This window comes from Anoplopoma fimbria, unplaced genomic scaffold (assembly GCF_027596085.1).
Source record: "Anoplopoma fimbria isolate UVic2021 breed Golden Eagle Sablefish unplaced genomic scaffold, Afim_UVic_2022 Un_contig_9115_pilon_pilon, whole genome shotgun sequence".
Lineage (NCBI taxonomy): Eukaryota > Metazoa > Chordata > Actinopteri > Perciformes > Anoplopomatidae > Anoplopoma > Anoplopoma fimbria.
In genome coordinates this window covers 36,631-48,173 of record NW_026553781.1, presented here as the reverse complement: position 1 = coordinate 48,173, position 11,543 = coordinate 36,631, and the positions used below count along the sequence as shown (strand labels likewise).

The window sequence follows — 11,543 nt, the reverse complement described above, 5'->3', positions numbered from 1 at the left end:
GGGTGAACAGCTGTAGGGGGGGATGGGGGGAGTGATGGGCTGTCCTGGTCCACATCTGTGGAACTGTTGGTCTGGAGAGGGCTAGTGGGTGAGGGGGGGGCATCCTCTGGTCCTAACAGTCTGCTGAGAGAGGGGGAGGTGGCAGAGGTGTAGGTGGGAGGGGGAGCAGAGACTCCAGCAGAGGTGTGAATGGGGGCAGAGGTGTTAGGTGGAGACCTAGGCCATGTCCACATTAACCCGTTTTCACTCGTTTTCAAATGAAAACGGGGTTTTAGATCTCCGTCCACACATCGTTTCAGCATCGTTTTCGAAATGATGTGCGTCCAGACTTGCTCCCCTGAAAACGAATATCACGTGACTATTCACTATTACCATTACACTACTCTTGATACTCCTCGTGCTTTATTCTTAAGAATTTCCTCTAGTATGTGTAACAAATACCACATTCTCCATGTTGAGTTAACCTGGTAGTCGATCGGTATCAAGGCTGTTGTTGTTGTTCTCTTACGGAAAAGGGTCACGTGGTAAGGGGGTGACGAATCAGGGAATGACACGTCATGACTGCTAAGAACCAATCAAATAGCGAACGCCGGTGCCTACGTCATCGTTTCCGGACTTCTTCGTTTTCAGTCATCCACACTATCATGAAAACGCGGCGGGGGGAGGGGGGGGGCAGAGGAACTGAAGGCTCTGGCTCCCATCCTACTTTTATATACTATAGGAACCACAAGTAACCCTGCATTGATTGAGCGCAGCTTTCTAGTTGGGTAATATGGAACTATAAGTTCCTTAAGATAAGACGGTGCCTGGCCAGTTAGAGCTTTGTAAGTAAGTAAAATAATTTTAAATTCTATTCTTGATTTAACAGGGAGCCAGTGCAGAGAAGCTAATACTGGAGTAATATGATCTCTTTTCTTAGTTTTTGTTAGAACACGTGCTGCAGCATTCTGGATCAACTGTAAAGATCTAAGAGACCTATTAGAGCAGCCTGATAATAAGGAGTTACAGTAATCTAGTCTAGAGGTAACAAATGCATGAGCTAGTTTTTCTGCATCACTTTGAGACAGGATTTGCCTGATTTTCGCAATGTTACGTAAATGAAAAATGGCTGTCCTTCAGATCTGTTTTATATAAGAGTTAAAAGACAGATCCTGGTCAAAGATAACTCCAAGGTTCTTAACGGTAGTGCTGGATGCCAGAGCAATGCCATCTAGAGAAACTATATCGTTAGATAATTGAATTCGAAGGTGATCTGGGCCTAGTAGGATAACTTCTGTTTTTTCAGAGTTTAACATTAAGAAGTTGCAAGTCATCCAGGTTTTTATGTCCTTAAGACATGCTTGACGTTTAGAGAACTGGTTAGTTTTGTCTGGCTTAATTGATAGATATAACTGGGTATCATCTGCATAACAATGAAAGTTTACTGAGTGTTTTCTGATAATATTCCCCAAGGGAAGCATATATAAGGTAAATAAAATAGGTCCAAGAACAGACCCCTGTGGAACTCCGTGACTGACCCTGGTTTTCATCGAGCTTTCATTGTTTACATATACAAACTGAGATCGATCTGATGAATACGACTTAAACCAGCTAAGTGCGGTTCCTTTAATGCCTATTAGATGCTCCAATCTCTGTAATAGGATTTGGTGATCAATGGTATCAAATGCAGCACTAAGGTCTAGCAATACAAGTACAGAGACAAGTCCTTTGTCTGACGCTATTAGAAGGTCATTGGTAATTTTCACCAGTGCCGTCTCTGTGCTATGATTCACTCTAAATCCTGAATGAAAATCCTCAAATAAACTATTGTTATGCATAAAGTCACACAGCTGATTTGCTACTGCTTTCTCAAGGATCTTAGAGAGGAACGGAAGGTTAGATATAGGTCTATAGTTAGCCAACACCTCTGGATCTAGAGTAGGTTTCTTAAGAAGAGGTACATGGCCCGTTAGTAAAGACAGATTGATCATTTCTAATAAAGAATTGCTAATTAAAAGGTAAAACTTCCTTAAGCAGCCTAGTCGGAATCAGGTCTAAGAGACAGGTGGAAGGTTTAGACTTAGAAATAGTTAAAGTCAATTGTTGAAGGTCGATGGGTGAAAAGCCATCTAAATATATTTCAGGTTCTACAGCTGTGGATCGATCGGTACTGGTTGAGGGCAGTAGATTATTCATTTTGTCTCTAATAGTTAGAATCTTATCATTAAAGAAGTTCATGAAGCCACGACTACTGAGGTTTATAGGAATACACGGCTCAACAGAGCTGTGACTCTCGGTCAGCCTGGCTACAGTGCTGAAGAGAACCCTGGGGTTGTTCTTATTTAAATCTATTAATGCTGAGTAATAGGCTGCTCTAGCATTACGGAGTGCCTTCTTATATATTTTAAGACTGTCTCGCCAGACTAACTGCACTTCATCCACATTGGTGGAACGCCATATCCTTTCAAGTTTTCGCGATATATGCTTTTTCACTAACAAAGACCACGCTTATCACGAGATAGGTTATGACTGATTTATTACGAATGTGAGTCGGAGGGATGAGTTAGGGAAGGGGTTGGAGGGATGAGGGGATGAAGGGATAAGGGTCGAGGGATGAAGGGGTAGGGGTCGAGGGATGAGGGAGTAGGGGTCGAGGGATGAAGGGATGAAGGGAAGGGGTCGTGGGAAGAAGGGATGAGGGTAAGGGATGGAGGGTAAGGGAAGGAGGGGTGTAGGGTAGAGAAGCAGGGAGGGTAAAGAAGGTTGATGACTGATGGTGGGAGGAGAGCGATGGTGTCCGGTGGCTGGCAGGAACAGGGGGATTGGAGACTCTTGGGTGGGGGCTGTCTCTCCGGAAGGTCAGGTGGCGCAGAGTCCCCAAAAGACAGCTTCAAGAGGACAGGTGCCGGTGTGCGTTTCTGATGTCATTTAGGTTGGAATGGATGTAGGTGTCCTGTGGAGAAGTTCCGCTGGCTAATCTTGCGCTTATGTAGTCACATATGGGTTCGAATGGACTTAGGTATGAGTTTAGTCGAAAGATGTAGATGGGCTGGGGCGGACCAGACTGGTTGGTCTTGCTGCGTTTGAGGTGGTCGATGATGGTGTCCGGATGGTGGATGGAGATGTCGGACATGGTGGCGTGTTGCGATGGATGGTGGTCAGAGTTCTGAGCGGTGAATTCCGAGCAGCGCAGGAAGCCGAAGAAGGCCAGCAAGAACATGGACTCCAATGCTTTGTCCATGAAGGGAGATAGGTAGCCTGAACGGAGTGTTTGGATGCAGCGGGTAAGGAGGTCCGAGGTGAGGGGCAGACGTTTAGGCGTGGGGTGTCGGCTTTACGGAGACCTTTGAGTAACATGGTGATGTGTGAGTGGGACGCAGCTGGACAAGGAGTGCCTGAGGAAAGTTTGGCGAAGAAGTTGATTCCGCTTATGTAGACCCGTATAGTGGAAGGCTTGATCTTGAGGAGTGAATGGGCGAACGTGATGAAGTTCGTGAGGGTCAGGACGTCGAGTGAGGGGAATGGAAGGCCGAGGGAAGCGTGGAAGGCTTTAAAGCTATTCCATCCGGTGAGGTATGATGAGAGTGTTCTGGGGGCGACGCTGTTGAGGATGGCGTCTTGGGAGGCAGAGATTAGGTGTTCTAGTAGCGGGGTCAGTTGAAGATGGTGGCTGAAAACGGTGGGACCAGAGTTGGCAGAGGGTCCGCGGCTGGCGCCAATCGTCTGAATTTCTGTTAAGAGAAACGAGAAAGTGAGTTTTTGTGACCTGGGATGTGATAGGCTCGGATGATGAATTGTTGCTGGGCCGAAACCAAGGTGAGTGTACGCATGAACTGCATTATGTCTAGACAATGTGACCGTCCTTTGTTGATGATGTCTACGACGGCGCTGTTGTCTGAATATAAAGCGATTGTCTTTTTGGACCATTCCCGGCCCCAAAGAATGGCTGCTATGACTACCGGATACATTTCAGAGATTGCTGAAGAAGGGGTGAGGGATGAGAATTCGTGCGGCCATTCGGCTGAAAACCATTTGCTGCCGTAGAAGCCGCCGAAGCCGATGGAGGGGGCTGCGTCTGTGAACAGCTGGATGTCTTCCGGCTTGGTGATGTGGTCATCGTAAAATAAAGAGATGCCGTTCCATGAGGAGAGGAACTGGTGCCACAGTTTTAGCTCCGTTTTGCATGCTTTGTCCAGGGAGGCGTGGCCATGGAGATTTGGGACAGAGGCGGCGACTGAAAGGAGGTGGGACAAGAAGGATCGACCTTGGGGGATGATGCGAATGGCGTAGTTGAGGTGGCCTAACAGTGAAAGGAGTTGGTGTTTGGTGCATTTGGGGGCCAGGAGGTAATTTGAAATGAGTAAGGAGATCCGATTGATTTTCTCTGGAGACAGAGGAACGCCGAGTTCCTTGAACGCTGAGGTTAAAGTGTTGAGGCCGTGTGCTGGGGGTGAGGAAGGTGGCGTGACGGTGAGGAAGTCATCTAAGAGGTGGATGACGTACGGAAGTTTATGGACGTTGGTCAGGATCCAGCAGAGAGCTTCGGATAAGCAGTCGAAGATTTTTGGGCTGCTCTTGCACCCGAAGGTCAAGCGCACTGCAAAGTAATAAGAGCCTTTCCAATGTACGCCGAAAAGATGCCAGAATTCGGGGAGGATCGGGAGAACTTTGAAGGCGCTGATGATGTCCGCTTTAGCCAACCAGGCTCCTTGACCAGCGAGGCGAATGAGGGATGCGGCGTTGGTGATTGTGGTGTACTGCATGGAGTAGTCCGGGCTTGGGATTAGGCTATTGATGCTTGGGATGGAAGAGCCGTGGGGGGATGAGAGGTCTATTATAAGTCTCTTTTTTCCTGAGTATTTCCTAGTAGCTATGCCGATGGGGCTGATTCTGAATATGGGGAAAGGTGGGCTATGGAGAGGGCCGATCATGAAAGAGTCTTTGACTTCCTGAGCCAGGAGTTTGTCGACTATGTCGGGCTCGGAAATGGCGGATTTCAAATTATGGCATGTATAGGACTGCTCTGGTTTAACCTGCAAACCTGGGTGGAAGCCGTGTGTGAAACCTTGTATTAGGAAGCTGGTGAACTGGCGGTCTGGGTGGTTCTGTAAGGCGGAAGCTAGAGCTTGGACCTTGATTGGTGTATTGAGGTACTTACAGGGGCTGTGCTTGGTGGGGTTGTGGGGACAGGTTGGTCTGGAGTGGGCACCTCCGCAGAAGGAGCAGGTGTGGAGGAAGCGGCAGCTAGAGGTGCTGCATCCTAAATCGTTGAAGTTGTTGCAGACCATTCTCCCGCCCTGGAAGAGGACTGGTCTGCCTCTCCTGTCTACCCCTTTGGGGAGAGGGCCGGTGGTTGTTGGCTGGTTGGTGGCTGGTTTTGGGATGATGGATGGTGGGGGAAATGATGGAGGCAGGCTGCAGTAACCGGTGGGGCTCCGTCTTCTAGGAGCGGCTGTGGAAGGCAGGGGGGCTGTGAGGGTGCATGTGGTGGCTGGATGGGAAGGTGCGCCACAGGACTCACAGTTAAGGGAGGAGCGAGCTGCAAAGACTCTGCAATATAATTCGGGGTCTAGTGTACCCCAGTAAGTTCCCTGGTTGAACTGCTGCACTCGAGCAGCGGCTTCGGATGTGAAAAGGACATGGTAGGAGTAAAAACCGTTGCCGCCGAACCTCAAGGCCAGGTCTAGGATTAACGACAAGTAATCATCCAGTTCGGGCCTGCGGTCGGGAAAAAACGAGCAGATGGTGTCGCGGAAAAGGGAGAAAGAATAGGCGAATTCGGCTGTTGTGAGTTCCTTGGAGCGGGTGGGGAGTGGCCGTTTGAGCTCGATGGGGCCGAAAGCGGTTTGCAATTCCCTGGGGATGTGGAGATTGCATGTGGATGGGTGGATTAGTTGAGCGAGGTTGACGTAGTTACCGGCTAGTATCTGTTGCCGAGTGACACGGGTGATGGTCGAGCAGATGCTGTTGGGCGTACTGGGGGTAATGCTGTGGCTAAGCTGAAGCTGGTGGGTGGAGGGAGATGGGTTGGAAAGAAGCTTGCGCTGCTTGCTGGCTGACCTGGGAAAAAAGGGGGTGCATTTGGGGTAGGATGGGTTATGTTAGTTGCATATGGGTTACAGGGAAGGGGAGGGTAGGGGTAGGGGTGGGGGTGGGGGTAGGGGTAGGGAGGGGGAAGAGCAGAAACGGGAGGAAAGAATAGGTTTTGGCCGGTTGCTCCGCTATGGGCCCCTGCTGTTGGAACTGTCTGAGCAGCTGAGGTAGCTGGATTCATGTAGGGCGGAGCAAAGTTGGCCAAGGTAGATGATGCAGGAAAGGCAGGAGGGAGAGAAGAGGAAAGGATGTTGGGATGATGCATGTGCATGGGTTGATAGTGCAGATTGGGGGAAAACAAGTGCAGAATGTGATGTCTCTGGGGCAGAGAGGGTTTGCTGTGATACGACCTGGCCCTCTGGGGGCTGCTGTGGCTGACGGGGATTCCCGGCCGTCGGATGCGTCGTGACGTCATCGGCGTAGCAGCTGACGCGGCAGCGGGAATCCGGAAGTGCTCTGGAGGTTTGCTGAGTGTTGTTGTGTCTCATCCTCTCCATCCTCTCCATCCTCTCCATTCCTCTCCATCCTCTCATCCCCTCATCCTCTCCATCCGCTCCATCCTCTCATCCTCTCATCCTCTCCATCCTCTCCATCCTCTCCATCCTCTCATCCTCTCATCCTCTCATCCTCTCCATCCTCTCATCCTCTCATCCTCTCCATCCTCTCATCCTCTCATCCTCTCCATCCTCTCCATCCCCTCATCCTCTCATCCTCTCCATCCTCTCATCCTCTCCATCCTCTCATCCTCTCATCCTCTCCATCCTCTCATCCTCTCATCCTCTCCATCCTCTCATCCTCTTCATCCTCTCATACTCTCATCCTCTCATCCTCTCATCCTCTCCATCCTCTCATCCTCTCCATCCTCTCATCCTCTCCATGCTCTCATCCTCTCCACCCTCTCATCCTCTCATCCTCTCCATCCTCTCATCCTCTCCATCCTCTCATCCTCTCATCCTCTCCATCCTCTCATCCTCTCCACCCTCTCATCCTCTCCATCCCCTCATTCTCTCCATCCTCTCATCCTCTCATCCTCTCCATCCTCTCATCCTCTCCATCCCCTCATCCTCTCCATCCTCTCATCCTCTCATCATCTCCATCCTCTCATCCTCTCATCCTCTCATCCTCTCCATCATCTCATCCTCTCATCCTCTCCATCCTCTCATCCTCTCCATCCCCTCATCCTCTCATCCTCTCATTCTCTCCATCCTCTCATCCTCTCACCCTCTCCATCCTCTCACCCTCTCCATCCTCTCATCTTCTCATCCTCTCATCATCTCCATCCTCTCATCCTCTCCACCCTCTCATCCTCTCATCCTCTCCATCCTCTCATCATCTCCATCCTCTCCATCCTCTCATCATCTCCATCCTCTCCATCCTCTCATCCTCTCATCCTCTCCATCCTCTCATCCTCTCATCCTCTCATCCTCTCCATCCTCTCATCCTCTCCACCCTCTCATCCTCTCATCCTCTCCATCCTCTCATCATCTTCATCCTCTCCATCCTCTCATCCTCTCATCCTCTCATCCTCTCCCGGACCTTCACTCCGGCTCTTTTTCCAGAAGCTCGTCACGGGTGTAGGTCAACATAATATAATGTTACAATTGTATGCAGAGAAAGGGGAAAAAAACGCTACAACTAATACTGATGAATAAATATAAAATCATAATCACAACTCCTTGCCTAGTTTTCTCAGGAAGTCTCTGGATGTTGATACTAATCAGTAAATCATTGTATTGAGCAGATTTATTACAAATGACATGTGATTGAATGAATATCTACATGTTCTGTATCTCTACAGAGCCAGATGAGTGACTTGTGATGCTCGGACTCTATCGCCCTTCAATGCAGCCGAAGAAGAAGTGGAACATGGCAAAGCGTGGCAGCTGCAGTTGGTGGGGCGTTGTTGCTGGTGTTCATATCACCTCCAGTGGGGGTGTAGGCGGGGTGGGCCTGGGGGTTGTGGCAGTGGCAGATAAGGTGAAGGAGAAGGAGAAGGCAAGGCTTGTGCCAGCGAGGAAGCCGGCGGCGTAATACATTCCAAGTTATGATACAAGATACTAAATTGTATTTTGGGAGGATATGTAAAGAGAGAGATTGTGTCTGAACCAAAACATGCAAACCACTTAATGCTTCTCTGTATTCATCCACTCCAAAACATCTGCTTCATCAATAAAGGATAATAACAAAATGTCTTTTCTATTATTGAGGACAGACATCACAGGTATAGAGGTATTGATACAGATTAGTATAATCATATTAGTTCAGGATGAGTAGGTGATAACAGTACACTGAAAAAGTTTTGTTGGATGTACTTAATTTTTTTTTAGGTAAGTAAATTTATCTAAATCCAGATATATTTTTTTAGTTGACTTCATTTTTTTTAAGTCAATTCAGTTAACTTATATTCATAATTTTACCTCAACCATTTTGAGTGGAGTTTACTTACTAAAATCATGTTCATTATACTCTAATTATGAAACCTCAATTACTATTTACCTTTTTTGTACATTCAGATCAATTCAATGGTTTAATTTCTACAAGCTAAAATCAAGTTGGATCTAATTAAACAGTTTTAGTTATTACTAGTATCTTAACTTTCAATAAATTCCATGTTTACACACATGAAGCTTTTAACTTTTAACAATTGTATTATCTAATTGTCTACTCATGTATTGTACTGACATACATAAAGTACTTGTACTTTACATGAGTATTTCTTTGTTCTATTACTTTCCACTTCTCCTCCAGAACATCTCACTACATATATGATAGTAGAACACTGATAGCGAACATTTTACTGCACAATAAATACTTTTACTTACTTTGATGAGCATACTTCCTGAAAACCCTTTTACTTAAGTAAGGTTTTGAATGCAGGACATTTACTTATACCAGAGCCATGGCTAACAACAACAACAACAACAACAACAAAATGCACCAGTACCATAGCTGCAAGTCAGCGGACATGTACAGCAATAGGATGCATTAAGTGAATATAATAATATAATAATATAATCCGCTTACAACATCTCCTGAACTGCATTTCACATTATAGTAAATGTTCTCCATCACCCCCAAACCAGAATGAATTATGCAGCTGAACAGGTTTCACAAGAACAGCTGAAGAAATCCACCAGTCCAGCAATTGTTTTTGTCTTTCGTTCAAGTACTTCTGGAAAAGCAAGAGCACTTTCTGAATGCATTGACGTGCTCAGTGCAGAGGTGACTCCTGGTCTCATTTCAAGGAGCTCGGTCAACAGATCCAACGTTGTCCAGAATGATGACTCCTTCAGCATTGATGTCAATGTCATCATAATGTCCAGCTTCTCCACCCTCGTTGATGGCATGTATGTGCATAGTGGATATCTTCAGGTCTCTCAGGAGCTCATCTCCTTGATGTCTTGTATACTGAAAGAGAATATGAGAAAAAACAGTGTTTATAATATTCAATGACATGCAGACAAGTCGAATCAGTCAAATCAGTTTTGGTTACTCAAAGTCACAGACATTTTATATTCCTATTGAACAGGTGTGACCTGAGTTATTGGTGCTGTTGCAATAAGTTGTTGTATCTCTTGGTGACATTAGGATCTTAAAACATTTTCTGTAATAAAAAAATGTTTTAAGATATGGCTGGCAAATGCAATTACTGACTTACCATATACTTCTGAATACGATGTCCAACATCTTCCTCAGGTTGGGAGGAAGCCCTTTTAGGGTTGACAGCACTGGTTGCCTGTGTAGATGGATTACAGCTGTTGAAATATTCCTCAAAACATCAATAATTTCTTTGGGAAATTGTAGAATATTTCCAACCTGTGACCCCTAAAAAATACAAAGACTTCATTATACATTCTCTTAATGGACTTCTCTCTTTAACTAAAGAATGTGGTTTTATGATTACATAAAGATAAATTCTCAGTTTTAGACAAGTAGACAAACATATCAAGAAAAGGAGTAAAAAAAAACTTTAGTGATGGTTTGGCCTCAGGAACATGCTGATCTCTGATTACATAAAGCCACTGTAAAGTAAACAAAACATGTTAATGTCAGTGCATCTCATATTAAGCAGAATAATCAATTAGCTGCTACCATGAGTTGAAAAGATACTTACAGAAACGGTAGATGGTTAATTATCTAATATTAATAAAAACTGCTTTCATGACCCCATGTGGCATCCCGCCCCTGAAGCCTCGGCCTGAACGGTCCCGTGGGACCGTGAAGGACGGGGTGTACCACCCCCACCCACCAGCCGGCGACGGAGAGCACCGGGTCCTTCCCCCCAATCAGCGGGATGGGGGACACCTGGCGGCTGGGAGGAGGAAGTCCCGGAGCCACTATAAAAGAGGCAGAGACACGCATGGAGCGAGAGAGGCAGAGACACGCATGGACTGCAGAGGCTTGAGGCTCACGGAGACCCAAGCATACCCTTGTCCTGTCTGATAAATGAAATAAACGCCGAAGTCGGCTTAAACAAACCATGGCCGGCCCGAGACTCGGTGAGTCACACACCACACCCGCACTTCAGCACCAGGGGGGTCTGTTGTATCGAGTAGCCTCCGGGGAGGGGGGAGTGAGGGAACAGCTAGTGGTGCCCCGGTCCTACGTCAGTAAAGTGCTTTTTATGGCCCACACCCACCTCCTGGGGGCCCACCTGGGCATGGACAAGACCCGGGAGCGGGTCCTAGCCAGGTTCTATTGGCCGGGGTTAAGCGGGATGTTGAGCGCCACTGCCAGGGGTGCCCCGAGTGCCAGCGGGTAGCCCCCGGGCCACCGCTAGACACCCCCTCATTCCCATGCCCATCATTGAGACCCCTTCGAGCGTTTGGCCTTAGACATCGTGGGCCCCCTTCCCAAGACCAGCCGGGGCCACCGCTATATCCTGGTGCTAGTGGACTACGCCACCCGGTACCCCGAGGCCCTTCCCCTGCGCGCCGCCACCGCCAAGGCAGTCGCCCGTGAACTTATGCTCCTCTTCAGCCGGGTGGGGATAGCGAAGGAGGTGCTCACCGATCAGGGGTCGTGCTTCATGTCACGGGTGATGAAGGAGGTCCTCAGGCTCCTGCAGGTGAAGCAGCTCCGGACCTCGGTGTACCACCCCCAGACGGACGGCCTGGTCGAGCGTTTCAACAAGACCCTAAAGCAGATGCTCAAGAAGGCCATGCAAGCCGACGGGAAGAACTGGGACCAACTACTACCCCACGTACTGTTCGCAGTACGGGAGGTCCCCCAGGCGTCCACCGGGTTCTCCCCCTTTGAGCTGCTGTACGGGCGGAGGCCCCGCGGGATCCTGGACATCGCAAAGGAGGCCTGGGAGAGCCAGCCGTCCCCCCACCGCACCACCGTGGACCACGTGGAGCAGGTGCGTGACCGCATGGCCCGGGTGTGGCCCATCGTCCGGGGGCACCTCCAGCAAGCGCAGCAGGCCCAGGCGAGGGTCTATAATCGAGGAGCCCAGCTGAGGACCTTTC

General features: G+C 48.3%; 1 pseudogene; it reads right to left on the bottom strand.

Annotated features, from left to right (window-relative positions):
- Positions 1–3,082: 3,082 nt before the first annotated feature.
- LOC129116830 (uncharacterized) lies at positions 3,083–6,047 on the bottom strand (annotated as a pseudogene).
- Positions 6,048–11,543: the final 5,496 nt, after the last annotated feature.